At 33.3% G+C, this 16,549-nt stretch overlaps 1 long non-coding RNA gene across 1 annotated transcript; it reads left to right on the forward strand.

The window, feature by feature from the left end:
- The first annotated feature begins 4,277 nt into the window (after positions 1–4,277).
- On the forward strand, positions 4,278–7,862 carry LOC148604119 (uncharacterized). Its single transcript, XR_015916149.1, has 3 exons — positions 4,278–4,469; positions 5,690–5,746; positions 7,735–7,862. It is a non-coding gene; the product is annotated as an uncharacterized LOC148604119 (long non-coding RNA).
- The last annotated feature ends 8,687 nt before the right edge of the window (positions 7,863–16,549 follow it).

A 16,549-nucleotide genomic window follows, 5' to 3' on the forward strand; every position in this document is an offset into this window, starting at 1 on the left:
GAATAAAAAGAACATAAAATAACCAAAATAATACGTACATAGAAACAAAAGTAAATGAGCAACTCGGACTCCACTAAAAACTGGGAGCATATATGGACCAGGTGCACCGGAACGGAGAGCATCCTCTGCTTTAATAATGTCACCGAAAGATAAAAAAGTCTGATTGACTTGTGTAAATTTATTAAAATTATAATCAAAAGAGTGAGTCCTGATGTCTAATTTCATCAATACTGTAATATATCTAACATGTCTGTAAATAGTTTTGTATAGCATAACCTGTATATATGTTATATGTCTCTATACAAAATATGTGGTTTATGAGAAATAAAAAAAGATAATAAAGGAAACAATAGAACTATTTCGCAATCTTTCGTGTGAGCTATGGACAAGCTGACTTTTTAGCTACAATTGACTACATTTCTTGACATATATAATGACACAAGCTATTAAGTCCACCGATCATGACAATTGAAACAAGTGGATTAATAACTTGTTATTAATAAAAATCTGTATTGTAAATAATTTTAATAAAATTATATTGCTTAAACATTAATCATTTTATTTCAAAGATGAATTCAAATAATTGCCTTATAAAGATAGAAATATACTTTTTAAAATATCTATCGTTTTAGTATGCTACATTTTTTTCCAAAAAAAAAAAAAAAAAAAAAAAAATATCACATTATTATTGTACTATTGTGTCTTTAGTCAATGAAATCATTTGAAATATCATCCAACATTTTTATTGGAAAAAGTAAAATACAGGTTAATATAAACTATCAAACCCTTTATAGGACCCAATAATCCCTAAACTTTATTGATGTTGTTTTAGTCTAATAATTGGATGTTGGAGAAACGTGAACACACCGAATAGGTCAGCAAGTAGAGGAGCACAATTTGTTCCCATTGGAATGACGATCGTTTGTTGAAAAATGCGTCCACCACACTGGACAAATATGTTGTCGATAAAAATTCCAGCATTTTGAAAACATCTTCTGTTTATTTGGAATTATTATTTTTTTACAAAGTATGAGGAATACCAAAAACTATATCTTTGTATGTAGGTGTACCATCTTTTTGGAGAAACAACGACGTATAATGTTTTAACTGAGTAAACCAATTTGTTTACATTGACTATGTACTATGTATTCTCTGTTTAATCAATTCTACCTATGTAAAACTGAAGGTTATTTAGCTCTATAATGAGGTGGCAAAACTCTAGATTATTCAGCAATTCGTTTTCATGTGACATTCATTTACCTTTATCTCATACATATTTAAAATTTCATGTTCCAACGTACCAGAGGAATTAGGTATACGATTAAAAAATTTGATAATATTCAATTGAACTTTAAAATGTAGAGAGTTCTATTTGTTTTCGCTTGGAAAGCAATATTAGTAGTCTTATTATAGACACCAAGAATTTCTTTGATTAATTTTAAGTGTAAGAGTTCCTAGGGGTCTGAGTCACTGAATGTTTTTCCAGCTCTTCATGATCATATCTTAATTTCATATAGGCCAACAGGTATTACTAAAGATTCCAACAAACTTTTTTGAAATTTTAAACCAAGCCTCCCTTCCATTCCCCATCAAGTTTTTTTTTCATTCAAATTATCATTACAGGTAACTGCAATTTCAATGTAACTGTATAACTATATTGTCTCATCATTAAAATTGGTGACCGTGATTTTGAGTTATAATTGTGCGAACTGGGATTGACGGGCGGACAGACGGACAGACGGAGAATATCTAAAACCAATATATAGGGAAGCAGGGTAAATTTTCGGTAAGATTTACCAAAAAAAATGTAACACGTTGTAACAAATGCATTATCACTAATTAAATTCAAGTCCTGATTGACTAGAAACCGGCTTTACTTGGTTCACAAAGTAGAACTTTCCATTCAAATACGACACGGAAGAAATAGAAATCGATCTAAGTCCAAGATAGCGGACCCTTAACCTCTACCGGAACATATCAATTTATGTAAATAATAATGAATCATCTCGACTCTTGTATAATGTGTGTGTCATTTTCCATTATACCCAAAAACAAGGGTTATACTCTCGGTTTTAGTGTTTATTATGAGTCAGAAAATCGTTATACATATAACAACTTTAAAAAAAATATCCCATACTCTCTGGCTCTGTACTTGCGAGAATTATAAATATATATATATAGGTCTGAAAAATTCCCAACGATGTTAGAACTGTCAAATTTGCGATGCAAATTTTTGGTCGTTCCCTCCGCGGGACTCGAACTTGTACCGCTGTGACATCAATGTTCAATGCACAAAGTGCAGCGCCCTAGACTACTCGGCGATATAAAAATATAGCTTTCGCTGGCCGGGTCATTCCTCCTCGTATGATTTATCTAGGGCTGTAACTTAGTACACGGTGTATGGTAGTACGGGACAGTACATTTAGGTGTTATTATGTAGGATAGAGGATCAAATTAATGATGCATGTCACAACAAATCAATATTATACAACGTCTCAGAATGTGACGACCTCTACTCTGCTCCATATATATATATATATATATATAGAAGGGTCTGAAAAATTCCCAACGATGTTAAAACTGTCAAATTTGCGATGCAAATTTTTGGTCGTTCCCTCCGCGGGACTCGAACTCGTACCGCTGTGACACCGCCTGAACTAAGTCCAGCGCCCTAGACCATTCGGCCAGCTAGGCTATTGTATAGACGTTGTATATATATATATATACACACACACACACACACACGCGAATTACATAAAATGTATAAAGGGACTGATTGGGGAAGTACAGATTTACATAATATAGAAATGAAAGAAATGAAAATAATTAGTCTAGTTTCAGTATAGGAGTTTGGGTTGTGCGGCCAGATTTATAAACCTTGGGATCAGGGTGATGATTCTGAATTTCAATTAAATTACAAGTAATAATATTTCTAATAACATCAAAAACGTAATCAATTACAACTGATTACAATTACAAGTAACGATTACCACATGTCTGATTATGATGCTCTTTTCATTGTTTAATTCAATAAAAGCAGTTTAGTGTTTTTAAGTGTTTACCACCAATTGTGAGCCTTTAAATCGACCTGAATATGCTTGCATTTCGTTTAATGCAGACATCATGGGATTAAATATGGCGCTTAAAAATGATCTGAGATACATAATTTTCGAAAGTGTAATGTCATCCATATAACACGATGGCTAATGGAAGATGCTGAATTTTCATTGTTTTCATTAATGAAATGGACAGTTTAGAGGAATGTTGCCTCGGAGTTTTTTGTTTTTTGTTTTTTGTTTTTGTTTTTTTTTTGGGGGGGGGGTTAGATCAAATTTATTACACATAACATTCTTTTTGAGTTTTCTTCTTGCAAATCACACAGAATTATGTATTTTAAATGAGCAAATACTGTTTGAAAATATTTAAACAAATTTTCTTTGAATATTTAAAAAATGTGTTTGGCATTCACCTATTTGATAAAGTTCTGTACCCACAATTTTCTTTTTGAAATATGAAATAATGTCAGATAAGTGTTCACTACACAAATTTTATGAAATTTTATTTACAAGTTTTTTTTTAAATAGTAAGCGAAACTGTGAAGATTTTTTTAATCTATATATAAAATGTTGTAGAAGATCGCTTACATCTAGATTCAAGCATTACTCAGTACATGTATTTGAATCCTCCATTGCTGATGGTTCGATATTATTCAGGCACAGTGGCGGACCCAGAGTTCCAAAATTCATGACAGGATCACGGGTGAGGATCACGATGTGCCCAATTTGTCAACAATTTTTAAAAATTGCAATTTTTTTAGAGGGGGAGCGGTCCCCCTGGATCCCCCACTGAGGCATCAAGTACTCACTCTACAACATGGTAATTCTGCTGTACAAATGCAGATTTTTTGTAATGATCGTTGTGGTCAATGGTAAGAAAAACCTATATTTTTCTTCTTAAAATTTCATAGCGTGTTCTTTCAAAGTCGTCTTTTAGGCATATAAGGAAAATGTATCTACTAAAGTATTAGGTAAAACTTAAACTTAATATAATTACTTAAAATGATTTTAATTTCCGGAAAAAGTCTGCTACCATTTCCGTCAATTTTGTTGGTTTTATATTTAATATACAAAGAAATAGTCCTTATTTTTTCAGCCTCTTTTAATTTTGATTAGATTTAAATATGACTATTTTTTGACTATTTAAAACACTTAATGTGTGCACCAGTTTCTTTGGTAAGACACCACATAAAAAAAGTCTCACTACATTTTCATTTTGAGCTGTCAACAAATAAACAACTTCCGGTTTTGTTAAGGGCTAGAAAAACACGTGAAATGCAATGTATAGACAGCAAAAGACAATTTCTCTGACAGGATGGCGGCTTGCTGCGTTTTGGGGTGGAATGTTAGGTTCAATCGGTGCATTTATGTATGCAGTTGCCATATATCCCATGATGAACATAGAAAAATATCGTAAGTCATGCATGTCCAAATGCAAAGTAAAGAGTTACCACTAATACCAGAGCTTTTATGGTAGCCCAATTAAAATCATTAGTTTTATCAGGGATTGTATACAAAATTCCTGATTTTATTGAGAGTCAAATAATAGTGTACAAACACATAAAATACGTTTGTATGCTCTATGCACAGTGACTCGTAAAAGTGATTTTCTGCTAGCGCTTGATCTTTGTTTTTTTTTCCTGATTTTTGCGGTTTAAGGTAAATCACAAAAAAACATAAGAGCACTGTTTAGCAAATTATAGGCATGATATACTGATAAAGGGCCTCCCTGGTATATGAGTAGGAGAAGAGAAGAAACAAGTCTTGTCCTACCAATTTTCAAGACCCATGCATGTCCGGGTGTTAAAAGAATAGGCCTGCAGCAGTGCTAATCTTCTCATAAAAGGTGACTAAATAATGCTCAGAACTCTAGCAAGGGGCTAGGATGCTTTGCCCATTGAGCAACTGGGATATGTGCCCCAGGTGGTTGAATGGGGTACCCCTGGCGTGTTACATGCTGGGGTTGTCAGGGTATAGAGTGGTGCACTGTGTTGGGAAAGATGCCACACTCCTCACACGTTAAAGAACCCTACTGTGGTATTCTCCTGGAGTAGGAACCATAGGGCTCCGCCACAGGAGGCTAAATTCCCCAACCCTACCCACCTCTCCCTATTTCCAGTGGCAATCAAAATTTCTCGACCCCATTGTCCTTGTGTCCCATCCCTTCTTCATTTCATCATCATTTCATGTTCATTTTATCATCAATTTCATGTTCATCCTCTCAATATAGCTGAAATATTGCTGCTCGGACGTTAAAATCCAACAAACAAAACCAATTTTCAAATGCCTGAAAATTGTAACAATTTTTGCCGGACTACCACTTACTTGGCAATTTTCTGTAGCCAGACAACTTATCTTCACATTGAACCATGCAATTTGTGTTGTTCATGCTATGGAGGCAGCGATTTTTTAGGAAATTCAGCGGTTTTTTCACAAATCCAACATCAACCCAGACTGGAAATGCCACCCAGGTCTCACTAATTAGCGACTAGAAATGACAAGATGGGACAAAAAGTCTAGTAAAGTGACGCTTCTTGTCATTTCTTGTTTTTTACTATTATAATTCATGGCAAACTTTATGGTAGTTTTGTACATTCTGTCCAGATAATATGATTTATTCATTATCATTACAGAGCATCAACAGAAGAAAAACAGACAAGGAATGGATATAGAGAAATTACAACCTGGAGGTTGGTTTTGATATAGAGTGAAACCTGTCTAAACCAAACCCTTTTTTGGACTGTAGACTTAGTCCAGTTTAGACAGGTGTAAGGTTTACTCAGACTCAAAATCTTATGAACTGATTTGAGGAGCTGGTTCAGACAGGTTTTTGGTTTATTCAGGTTTTTTTGTCAGGTCCACTGTACAATATAATTTTAGTTCAGAACATTTATATACAAATGTAAGGATAACATACATGTACATGTATATGGGTTCTAGCAGAAATAACTTTACCTAAGACCCCTAAATAGACAAGTACACATTATTTTCACCTTGCCAACTTGTTCAAATCTGCCTCTTTGTTTTCTATGTATATGAAGGATAATTACAGTGTATTATGACCATAAAATTTTGTTGTTTAATGGAATAGTACTGTTGTTGATGGTCCCGTTAATGGACCTTGCTATTTTGTGATAAATGGAGTGTTAGTTGATTGTCTTTATGAATTTTACAACTATTAAATTACTTCTTTGTGACCAATTTCAGTTGATTTTGACTTTTAATTTGGGCCTGTTTTTCATGTTGGATTTGTATTTGTTGATTTCAATAAAAATGGAATTGCTGTGATTCTTTGATATGCTGAATCTTACAATGTTTTAGGTTTTTGATTTTAAGCTTTGTGTGGATTAGTCCACATAGATCTTGTCTGTTGCATTAAGATTGCGGCTGTTACTATAAAAAAATACATGTACATTCAAGTCAAGCATATTTTTAATACATAAAAAGTTTATATATTCAGTATTTCATATTTAAATTTCAAGTTTTAAATAATGCATTTGTTTGTCTGTGTATTAACAGAATGGTTTGTACATAAGGAATAGAGTTGGAATAACACATGTGAATTTACATCATATTTTGAGTTATCCTTCTTTGTATATTCTAAATACATTATGTTGTTTTTTCCAGTACAAGGTATATGTGCCAAGACTATTATCTGAATATAATAGCATTAAAACCTATGATTTTTCATCACTGTATACTTCTATTCCCCATACTCAGTTAAAATCCCGACTTAAAAACAATACATCGTTGTTTTTCCAAAAAAGATGGTACACCTAGATACAAATATATAGTTTTTGGTAGAGATTCCTCATACTTTGTAAGAAATAATTCCAAATCATCTTCCAAATATACAGAGGAAGATGTTTACAAAATACTGGAATTTTTAATCGACAACATATTTGTCCAGTGTGGTGGACGTGTTTTTCAACAAACAGTTGGCATTCCAATGGGAACAAATTGTGCTCCTTTACTTGCTGACCTATTTCTTCACTCTTATGAGGCTAACTTTACAGCTGATCTGATCAGAAAGAAAGAATATCGTTTTGCTAGATCCTTCAATCTCAGTTTCCGCAATATAGATGACATATTATCTTTAAACAATCCTAATTTCGGGGATTTGATACATCGAATCTACCCAAAAGAACTTGAGATAAAGGATACTACAGACACTGTGAAGTCAGCCTCATATCTTGACCTACACTTAGAAATCGATGGTAAAGGAAAACTATTGACCAAACTTTATGACAAACGTGATGACTTTTCATTCAGAATTGTCAACTTGGATCAAGGGAACCAAGGTCATAGTGGTAATCAAAAGAATGTAATCCAGGGACAAAGACCAGACATGGAAAACAGACACACACAACAAAGAACATAAAGTAACTAAAATCATACATGCAAAGTAACAAAAGTAAATGAGCAACTCGGACTCCACTAAAAACTGGGAGCATGGACCAGGTGCACTGGTAGGGTAAGCATCCTCTGCTTTTCTAGAAACACCCGCCGAGTTGCTAATAAAAAGTCAAGTTGAATATTCATACAACGACAATCTGACATAAGAACTAGCCTTTTGGAAGAACTATTCTTTTTTCAGTATCTTATTTCATGGTGGTTTTGTGATTTGATCGACAAATTTTATTCTGGTATGTATTACTAAATTTATTATGTATTTTAGGTATGAAAGTATGGTCGGATCCTTTTGCTGAATATAAAGGGAAGAAAGCTAAGAAGGAATGACTCTCTTATATGTTTTTGTTTTGTAACATATGAACTTGTATTTAGATAAAATATTTATTTATTTGATTATTTATTATAATGACTTATGATGATTGATCAAATGACTTCAGTCTAAGGCAAAATAAATAGAAATAATAGTCTTGTTTCCTGCTACCAGCAAGAAAAAAATATAGTGTAGGTAGGTAGGGAAAATATTATATTTTTCAAAAACATTTACATTGAGTTAATGGGGAAACGATCTTGGCTTAAACAGTACTTGAGCCAAAATGGTCATGTTTAGAGTAGGCAGGGTAGCAGGAAACGGACATTATTTATTTTGGTCTAAACTTCTATATGGCAGATATTACATCATTTGACTTTTTTATGATGAGAATGTTTGATAATTTAAACAGACCCTTCTGTGAAATAGTGCAACAGAACAGTTTATTCAATGTTTGAGCATGCACAGGCAACATCCTATTGGAAGTCATATCACCGACCTCAGACACATTCTTTTACTCCAAGGTTTCTTCACTTAGTACCTGACAAATAAGCAGAAGAGTGACAACTGGCATGATGTCAGTGTTTTGACACTATATAAATACCATGATATTGTGATGTGCTTTCCTGGATCATTCTTTGGTTTGGTGATTTTATCAGTTGCCGATCCGGAAGGGGGTTTAGGGGTTGGAACCCCTCCTTTTTATTGGAAAATTTGTCATTTTTCTGAGTAAAACTGACAAATATGGTTAATAATGTCCTAGTACCCCCCCTTTTTCTGAGGAACCCTGGCTGGTACCCAAAAGTGTCAGGATCCACCCCTGATTTTAATCATACACTGTACCTATCAGAAAAGAACAAGTTATGTTTGAAAAAACAAGTGATGTTTGAAAAACACCACACATGCTTATATCTATAACCACTCCTAGAAATAACAAGCCATTGCATAAATCCACACTTAAAGTCAAAATGTATCTTGATATGGCAACACTCCATCCACTACTTTCCTCACCAGGGTTTTAGATCTGTCTATACTGGCAAATATCGTTCATATGAAATTCATGTGAAAATTGAGCTTCACTTGAAATTTACATGATTGTCATGTGAAATTCACAAACTTCATGTAAAAATTTCATGTGAATTTTGCAAAAAAGACTCCGTCAAGAACTATATATGCTCAATTTGGGTGAAACTTATGTAACAGTAATCAAAGAAACCAAGGTTATAAAGACCAGACATGGAAAACGGACATACACAACAAAGAACATAAGTAACTAGAGTCATGCAAAGTACCAAAAGCAAATGAGCAACTCGGACTCCACTAAATACTGGTAGCATGGACCAGGTACACCGTTAGGGTAAGCATCCTCTGCTTTTCTAGGAACACCAACCGAGTTGCTCATAAAAAGTCAAGTCCGGGGTAGACGAAAGAGGAAAGGAAAACTATGACGCATCGAAACAAATCAATTTTCATGCCGAAGATGGATACACCGTAACGATCCACGAGTTCATGATGACGACCATAAAACTTTTGTAGTGATGACTTCAATCTTGTAGCGACATAGAACAATGCAATGTCATAATCTTTTAATCACATATTTGAATTGTTAGGTAATAACTCTTGATGACTATTTCAAACCATATTTTACAAGTTTCTTTATTTATAAACAAACCATATTGATGATGTTTTCATTGAAGACTGTCAATATCAGCTCGGGGCTGATATTGGCTTGAAACTGCCAGCATTATCAAAAGGGCTAAAACGTCTATTTTACTTCCTAGTATGTGTCAAATGGTATAACTACATTTTACGTAAATGTACTTTTACTGAAATTGCTAAAAACAGTAAAGAAAAAAAAGTTTCAAAATCCTGTTTCACGTTCAAGCTGCAAAACTCGACACCCGTTACCAGCGATTCCTCTCGCTTTACAGTGTAAAAGGGATGGTCAAGTGTGAAGAAGTTTTAAGCCAGTCTTTGATTCCAAATGTCGCTTAGAAATTCATGACAGCAAGAAAGGAAACGTACTTCTTCGTATCTAGTTTAATTTCTGTTCAGATATTTTCTGCATATATTTAAATAAGGCGACAACACTGAATGAGTAATCAAGGGAACCAAGGTTATAGCGGTAATCAAAAGAATGTAATCCAGGGACAAAGACCAGACATGGAAAACATATATACACAACAAAGAACATAAAGTAACTAAAATCATACATACAAAGTAACAAAAGTAAATGAGCAACTCGGACTCCACTAAAAACTGGGAGCATGGAGTTAAATGAATTAATCGAACAAGAGTAATCATGGAAACCAAGATTTTAGCGGAAATCAAAAGAATGTTATTCAGGGACAAATACCAGACATGGAAAATAGACAAACACAACAAAGGATATGAAGTAACTAAAATAATACATACAAAGTAACAAAATTAAATGAGCAACTCAGACGTCCCTAAAAACTGGGAATATGAACCAGGTGCACCGGTAGGGTAAGCGTCCTCTGCTTTTCTAGAACACCGCCGAGTTGCTCATAAAAAGTCAAGTCCGGTGTAGACAAACGAGGAAAGGAAAACTATGACCCGTTGAATAAATCAGTTTTCATGGTGTTGATGGATACACCATAACGATCCACGAGTTCATGATGACGACCATAACACATGAAATAGCCGTCTTCATCCATATTTGTTTAATTCTTCTAAATAGAATTTTATATGAAATATTTTACGCACGATAACATGAAAGTACCGCATTTCTAACAATATAAAATATTGAATTGAAAATATTTTATTGCACTTACAGACTAAAGGGATTGGACATAAATTATTTAAACTGATAAACGTCATCTCCCATATTACAGGAGTAAATAACTACCTAAAGGTTTTGTATGCATCAACAATAATAACTACGCAATATACTATTGAAAAAATACTTGTATTTAAATATAATATACATATACGATGAAACATAAATAATCTTATAGAATAAACTTTAATGTAGTCAATATAATATAACAGTTCTTTGAAGACGCATAGTTTGCTAAATAATATTCTGAATGTTCTTTACTTGATTGTTGTGTATCTATTAATATGTTTATTTAGGTTACAGACCACCAATTCAACCAATGAGCATTTGGAACGTACGCAAAAATAGTCCTACGCAGAAATTACCCCTGTTCCCCATAGTGCTGTGAAAAAAGTTCCCATCTTATTTAAAAAAAATTAAACAGTTTCTGAAAGGAAAAACATTTCTGTACAATTTATAGGTGCATTTGCTTCTTGTGATGTGAAGCCTAATCTCCATAATGATTTCTATATATATCCCTATCTTGTGAAAACACTGGGATTTCCCATGCTATTTATAGACCCTTCACTTCCGGTGACCAGTACTGCACTGCTGGTCGGCTAACCCCACATGCCATTCTGAGGATTGTGAGCTGACATATGTAGAATCATGCTGATATATAGTCCTCTGCAGGTTAAAGTTAAGGTAAAGTCCAGAGAAGCCATTGAATATTGTGAAATTAGCATAGAAGCCTATGGGAAGTGGAATTAGTGGTTTCTAGCCTTTATACACGGGTATTTCCGCGAGGGTTTATTATAATGACAACAATAATAATAGCATCAATCGCCCGATCAACCAACATGGGTTTTCAAATAAAAACATGACCCCTACTGCCATTGATGTTCGTTTCGACATACATGACCTACACAGCTGTACGGCGATTGTCTTGGCATTGGCAAAAAGAATCACTCTCTAATCATCGAATCTAACATATGGGTTTTAATTGGATTTGTGGTGCATGTTTCTCTTTGTTCTCGTGTTGTTTGACTTATTATCCATTTCTTTTTCGTGTTACCAGTTCAGCAACAACTTTCCCATCGTTCAGACCTTCATCTTTCTTTCGTTAAATTACAAAAAGTATTGACAAATAAATAAACTGTTTCCTAGATACTGTACCTGATTGCTCTGTATTTATTGATAAACTGATTATTTATGTCCATATATTTAAATGGGGCTATAATTGTATGAAACATGATTATATCATTAAGTCAATAATGATAATAATTAATCCTTTGTCATCACTCGCTTACACCTGACTGACCAAAATGTAGAGTAAAATAAAACAAATGACCATATTGTCTTATATGTTCTATCCAATTTGCCGACAATGACCTTCAACACATTTTTTTTAAGCTTTTGTTTTTGACAGGATAAGCCCTATGAACACCTCATTTCCTAAACACCTTACTTAACTCCTGAGTAAAAGTGGGAGATTTGCTGCATTTTTCTGTGTGCCATGTTGTAATTCCTTCGTATTGCATACCTTGTCCATCAGTCGTCATATTGGAGTAACCGACTTTATTTTGACATTGCTCCCCCATTTGAACTTGTGTGAAAATTTCCTCTATATCATTCCATCTTCTTATGACAAATAATATAGCTAAGAATATTTATATAAAAGGAAAAAGAATATTTATATAAAAGGAAAGCAAACCCCTTTTCTGGATACTTTTACGGATTGCTGTATATTTATTAATATCTCTTTTATTCATACCCAGGTATTTCCATGAACTGTATATATAATAACAATAAATGTATATAATAACAATAAATGTTGAGCAGTAATTGTTGATCAGCTTAATTGAAAGCTTCTACCTACACGGATTAAACTGAAACAAAAGGTAAGTTGAGTTACCTTCATAATTTCATCGCAATCAGTTTGTATTCCCATGCCAAAATAAACATTTATAGGTGAGACAATTTGACAATTTTCTCAACAACTCATTTCATTTGCAAATGATAGAAATACCCCAAACGGACAATCAAGTTTTTTCTACCAAACATCGCATACAGTAAAAAAGAAGATGTGTTAGAATTATTTATATATGATTGATGTTTTTTTTGTAACTTTCTTTCGAACCAAACCCACTCCTTGTGTTACTTTCAGCAAATAACATTACTGCTTTTTGTAAATTGGTAGAAATAAGGTGCAACTGTATTATTTGCTGATAGCAATGTGTGGGAGCGCGTTTGTTATTTCATAAAAAATGTCAAAAAAACCTGTACGACTTCGGAAGTTATGCAAATCAGATAATTTGGTATTGTGTATACGATCACGTCATATATCTTTTGAAAGTACGGAGTCAAAAATTTTCATAGAAAATTCCACTTCCCTTAAATTCTTCGGCGGATTTTAATCATAATGTATCATTATATGATTACATTGTGTACTAATATTTTAAATTTTTGGACTCTTCAAATGTTCAATTGAATACATAATGATTTGGTACATATTTTTTAAAACTAATTTCCCCTTCACTCCATCACCTGATTCTCCATTACAACCCTCATGCCTATTGATTGTGCCCTCGTTATCCTACGTGTCTGGATAAATACATGCCAACGTTTAAAGTAAGAAAGAGTAATTAAGGGAACTAAGATTCTAGAGGAAATCAAAAGTATATAATTCAAGGACAAAGACCAGACATGAAAACAGTCACACGCACTCCTTTTTTATGAAAGCTTTTGGAATACGTATTAGTTAAAATTAAAACAAATAAGGATCATAGATAAGGTAACAATGAAATGATGTTTTATTTTGGAGCTTACACATTTAACTATCCATTCATTTTGAATTGCAGATGAACGAAAGTTGGAATTCGTACGCCGAGCGTCTGATAAAAGCAGATAGTTTGATAATGGGTACAAACATTCTTTATACAGGCACATTGCAATCTATTTGCAAATATGGTACTATGCTTGATATTTCCCATGATAAGCTATCTTGCTTGCAGAAGATCACCAACATGTTTCTATATAACAAAACATTTATCCATAACTCGAAACAAATAGGCGATGCAATTTCTCTAGCTGGAGAGAACTACCTACAGCAACATATCCACCATCATGAAGCAGAAGAAGAATCTTTTCATACAATATTCTATACACAAAAGGATAACAGTGACGAAATAATATCTAGCCACAGAAAAAAAAACAGCTGATTATCTTTGTCTCCCCTAGAATAACTATTTTGATATTAGGCAAACTTGGTACTCTTCATAATTTTCAAAACATGGCTGATACAGGGATTCGGAGGGAATTGGATGAACTTGCACAACATCTGAAGACCGAATTATAGAATGAACAAACGACTATCCACATAGAGTTGAAACATGGAGATTTTTATCTTTGAAATAATGTAAAAATGTCATTATTTACAAACAAGACTACAGCTTTGTTTGCTTACCAGCACAACATTTTGAAAAAGGAATACTTTGATAAGTTTTCAAAAGGGTACCTACTATGTGAAATAGGAAGAGATTAATGGATATTCATTCACAGTCTTTTTTGATCTGATAAACAAATACAATAAATATCGAATGTCTCATGCCAGGTTTTGTTCTTGGACAATATTGAAATGTTGTTTTCTATGCATTAAAACTCATGTAAAGAATATTGAAAAAAAAACAAAAAATACTAAAAAATTGTTTTGTTAATTTTTAGTTGAGTCGGATTTGTTCATTTACTTTTGATTCTTATAACGTATCATTTTGGTTATTTTATGTTCATTGTTGTGTGTGTCTGTTTTTCCTGCCTGATCTCTGTCCCTGAATTGTGTTTTTTTCATTTCCACTAGAATCTTGTTCCCCTTGATCATTCTTACAAGCAAAATGTAATTCAAAGATCATTTTAATGGTTACGAAAGTAACGTTTATGTGTGAGTATCTGCAGTAAACAGTCAATCGTTGTTATATTGTACGAATAATAAAAAAAACTTAACTAAACAAACGCCATTTGACTGTGTGATTTTACTTTTTGTACCATCGGAAGGAAAAAAATATCAGATTCATCACATCGTAATGGTCAAATTCAGTCTTTCGTCTTTAAATCACACTGCGGTTTAAGAATCAAGATATGAAAAAAGAAATGTAAAGACAAAGAGGATTCTGAGGGTAAATGTACCATAAGATTGTCAGATAAGTTTCATATTGTTAACAATTTTGCCCGATTCTATCAGTTACTATTATCTAAAAGTTACGGAAGAATCATTGAATGGTCAAGTTATCTTTTTTCAGTAATATATCTCACTGGTTGACCTTAGTACCTGGCAAATAAGCAGAAGAGTGACAATTGATATGGAGTCCGTGTTTATAACACTATATATGTTTCACTAACAACTTCCGGGTTAAATGGCCACCCCACCCCCTATGTAGTGCCAAAAACAACCTTAATATAGAAATATGCATTGTAAGTGCATTTTTTTGTATGTATTCTGAACAACAGTAGTCAAAATGAATCTGAGAATGTGTACTTTAAAATCATAATTATAATTTACTACAAAAGAGTATAAATATTGTTTACAAGTGTCAGTAATTTGCCACTTTGCTGTCAGCAGAAAAGGTGAAAATATTGATTTTCAGTATCTTTTATTCAAGTAATTTTTGTGAAGAATTTCTACGGTCATTAGAATAATGATTTTGAAAGCCTTGTTTTTCAAGCTTCGCAATGGTATGCAACTTTAAGGTGTCATTTGTCCTGGGAATTCACAGTGAAACATTGAAAATTACTTGTTTAACATGTTAAGTAATGGAAACATCAGAAGTATTTAGTGAGACCTTATGTTTGTGAAGAGTTTTATCTGCTGATGTATTTCTGGCTGCTAATTCTATGATTTGGCGTACCTATCACAAAGACCAAGTGATGTTTGAAGAACACCACCGCCTTTTATCTAAACCCATTCCTAAAAACACCATGCCATTACATAAATCCACACTTAAAGTCACAATGTACCTTAATATGGTAACATTCCACCCGCTCCTCTCCTAACCAGGTTTTAGATCTGTCTTTACTGGAAAATATAGCTCATATGAAAATCATGTGAAAATTGAGCTTCACATGAAATTTATATGATTTTCATGTGAAATTCATAAAAAATTGTATATGCTCAATTTTAGGGAAAATTATGTGAATCCGTTTTCCCGGTGTAGGTATAATAAAGTTTATTGATGATTGCTTTACCTTATTGACTTCTTTTTATATCACTGCAAAAAATTGGTAACGATATGACACTGGTTTACTTGTGTCATTGTTGTCGTTCAAGTCACCATTGTCTGTAGACACTTCGTTCTCATGCAGTAAGTTGGATCAGAATAACATTTTACAAAATTGTTCTCCTAAACCACAAGAGAGAGGAAAGCTAAGACGCAAAATACATGTGTGTTCGGAGTATGGTATTTGAAAAAAAGAAAGCATGAAATTCACCAAATTACTCTTGGAAAAATCATGGAAACTGTACATGTTTGTTAGAAATATGATACTTGTTTATTAATGATAACTGTAAGGACAGATTGGTCTTACTTAACACTTAAATGTTTCCATTACTGTTTGTTTTACAATCAACATTTTTTAAAGTCACATTAAGGATTACTATGATACACGTTGCACAGATTGGAAAATAGAGGACTTAATAAACACTTTATGAGTGAGTAATCAAGGGATTCAAGATTCTATCGGAAATAAAAAGAATGTAAACCAGGGATAAAGACTAGACATGGAAAACAGACAATAGCAACAAAGAACATAAAGTAACTAAAATGATACATACAAAGTAACCAAAGTAAATGAGCAACTCGGACTCCATTAAAACTGGGAGCATGGACCTGGTGCACAGGTAGGGTAAGCGCCCTCTGCAGGCAGGATTTATTCACAAATAGACTTGAATTAATGATACCGGTATCGAATTCCTACTTTACCATATTTTCAGATTTGTACAAG

The sequence above is a fragment of the Perna viridis genome, chromosome 10, assembly GCF_037379345.1.
Source record: "Perna viridis isolate PV_CMFRI_1.1 ecotype Kerala chromosome 10, ASM3737934v1, whole genome shotgun sequence".
NCBI classification, from domain to species: Eukaryota; Metazoa; Mollusca; class Bivalvia; order Mytilida; family Mytilidae; genus Perna; species Perna viridis.